Genomic DNA, 3,267 nt, shown 5'->3' on the forward strand with positions numbered 1-3,267 from the left:
TTGGACCAGTGCCAGCAGGGGAAACGCACAGCTGCAAGTGAGCTTGGACAGGATTTGCTCCAATGGCAGCGGATACAGATACCCATCGTTACCAGCAGATAGCTGAGAACACTCGACATTTAAAAATTTGGAGGCCGACCTGAGCAAGCCAGAGTACTCGTCAGGGAGCAGCTCATGCAGTGAAGACAGTTTTCAAGTGATGATGCCACAGTTTCAGATGTCTTTTTAGGTGACAATTCCCTTAAAGAATGAGACATTCCTTGGGAATTACTGAGGTGACCTGTGTACACTTGTTTAATGGTGCATAAGCAGCTAAGGCCATGATGCTTTGGCCAATACTAAGCTATATAACAAACCTGACTGGATTAGAACCATGTATTGTGAGCATGTACCGCGGAACCGGAAATCCATCCCGCCTCGAGGAATTCCTTGGCACTTCTGTAGGTCTGCAACATTAGTGTCAGTGGACTCGTAACAGAAAGGGTTTGGGTCAGTGTGAACCTCACAGCAATAATGTGTGATGCCCCATCAAGGCTGGACACATGGGATATCATGCCTGCAAGCAGTGCGGCCAAAAAAAGCAATAGACAGCAGGCTAATATGTCCTGACCTGAACACAGCAAAACGCACAGATGTATCATTTTGTACCCAAGAAGATCAATGGCATCATACTGACATCTCACCATTTACGTCCCTGAACATTGATATGGTGCATTTTTTCCTATGGAGTACATGCAGCGACTTCTTTAGCTGGATCTACCAAAGACCTGCCTCAAGACTGCACTGAGTTCAGCCAAATGAATTGAATGTCAATTTCCAGCAGTAGCCACAGCCTTCCCGAGGTGCTTCAAGCGAAAACCTTAGGTGGACCGAAGAACTTCATTGCAATGACTATGGAATTCTGGACATTTCTACTGTACGTGGAACCCGTAGTATGGAAGTCCATTTGGACAGGAGCGCTGCACATGCATGTCATGGTTCTCCATGTTGCTCTCTGAATACTCACCTCTCCCAAGCACCGTGTGTCCAAGAACAAGTTTGCCAGGGATTTACTCACGCACTTTGTAGATTAGTTTGGTACACAATGTGCAAACCAGGCGTAGCCATGAGACACCATGAGCGCAATGAAGTTAACGCTTTGAAAGCGAAGTGCGGCTGTGACGGCGTGTTCACACTGGCCTCCGAGATTCCTGTCGCGTCGGTGCGTGACACTATACTAGATGGCGCGCACCACCACTCAAAGTATCATCATCATCACCTAATCGTTGTTTTTCCTCTCCTCTCAGAGGCGCTTGCATAGCACTCCATTCGTTCATAGTAGTTGCCACTCTTGCGTTTGCCGATCAAGCACACTTGGCTCTGCGTGCACGCTACGATCTTTCCCACCACGTGCGTTTCGACCTTCAGTTTGAAAGTTCGTGTTGTGCTCCTGAAATAAACATTTGTGTGGAAGTGACGATGTCACTGTCAAAGAAATGCTGCTTCAACCCCGACTGGACAAACCCGGAAATCTCCGCACATGCAAATTGGATTAGGCCTGTGCCAAATGACCCAAATAGTGCTCGCTGCACAATGTGCTGCAAGTTCTCCTTGAGCAACATGGGGAAAACGGCAATTACCAGCCATGCTGAGAGTAAGAAACATCAATCTGCTACGAAATCTCAGCAAAGCACTTCCCAGACTCGGGTCGTCTCATTTTTCGAGACTGTGACAAACAGCGGCTCGCCTTCCGCAGCGCCGAGTGCTTTGTTCGGAGGTAGCGCTAGTGCTTGTAGCACTCCGGAGCTGTGTCCAGCCACCCCCACGGAAGCACTTAGCCTCTCTGTGAAGACATCAGTGAGTAGCTTTCTATTGAAGAATGAAGTTACTGAGGCCGAGATCATGTGGTGCTTGAACACTGTAATGGCCCATGGATCTTTTCGATCAGCGGCAGCCTCTGCCTCGCTGTTTCGGTTTATGTTCCCTACATTTGAGGTCGCCACTAAAATGCAGCTTGGAAAGGACAAAGTCGGATACACAATTTGTCATGGTATTGGTCCATACTTTCAAAAGAGTTGCTGGCAAACCTTTCTAGCCTTCCTTATTTAGTGGCTGCATTTGATGAGTCGCTCAACAAAGTCACTCAGAAAGAACAGATGGATGTACTGATCAGGTACTGGGATCAAACTGATGCCACTGTGAAAACAGGATACCTAACTTCGTGTTTCTTGGGGCACACCACCGCAGAAGATTTGGCTGTTGCTTTTAGGAAAGCCACAGAAGGTATTAACCAAACGAAGACACTACAAGTGTCAATGGTCGGGCCAAATGTGAACTTTAAGTTTCTGTCCCTCAAACAAGAACTTAGAGAATCCGACACAACCCACCAACTTCTTGACATTGGAAGCTGTGGACTCCATGTTGTCAATGGTGCATTTAAAGCAGGCCACTCTGTGACGCGCTGGGATCTGGTAGCGTTTCTTCGTGGGAGCTATAATCTATTCAAGTATGTGCCAGCACGTTGTGCAGACTATATCCACTTCACAGGAAGTGCCCTGTTTCCATTGAAGTTCTGCCGGTAAGGTGGCTTGAGAATAGCAAGGTGATCTCAAGAGCGCTTGCTATTATTCCGAACTTGGTGAAATTCGTGGAATGCTCTAAGCAAGCGAAAAAGGCGCCAGCGTGTGCTATCTACAGCATTGTTGAAAATGCAGTAGGGGACAAGATGCTGCCTGTTAAATTAGCTTTTATGCTATCAATTGCTGAAGACCACGAACCATTTTTAGGTGAATTTCAGACAGACAAGCCTATGGTGCCCTTTCTAGCCCCTACACTGGATCGCCTGTTGCGGTCACTGCTCGCTAGAATCGTCCGGAAGAAAGTCCTGCAAGCTGCCAACACGTCCACCAAACTACTTAGGATTGACTTGGAGAAACCTGATAACCTGGTAGCTTCTACTACATTCAACATTGAGTTTGCTGCAAAAAATGAGTTTCACAAGATCCCCACACCATCGCAGCTGGCTGTGCTCAGCTTCAAAAAGACTGTATTGCATTCGTAAGAAGTGTTCACAAAAAGTGATGGAAAGGTCACCTTTACAATACAAGTTGACCAGAGGAGCGACCTGCTTGGATCCAACTATCGCATTGTCTCCAGAGGTTGGTGCAAAGCAACTGTGCATTGCCCTGGAGGTGCTAACAGAGCACCAGTGGCTGACTGGTTTGGAAGCTGAGCGTACCCACCGTTCCTATGTTGAGGTATGCTCATTGAGCTCTGCACAGGTGGCAT

At 47.5% G+C, this 3,267-nt stretch overlaps 1 pseudogene; it reads left to right on the forward strand.

Annotated features, from left to right (window-relative positions):
* The first annotated feature begins 1,458 nt into the window (after window positions 1–1,458).
* Window positions 1,459–3,040, forward strand: LOC146176940 (uncharacterized; annotated as a pseudogene).
* Window positions 3,041–3,267: the final 227 nt, after the last annotated feature.

This window comes from Amblyomma maculatum, chromosome 10, assembly GCF_055883805.1.
Source record: "Amblyomma maculatum isolate TAMU_Amacu chromosome 10, ASM5588380v1, whole genome shotgun sequence".
NCBI classification, from domain to species: Eukaryota; Metazoa; Arthropoda; class Arachnida; order Ixodida; family Ixodidae; genus Amblyomma; species Amblyomma maculatum.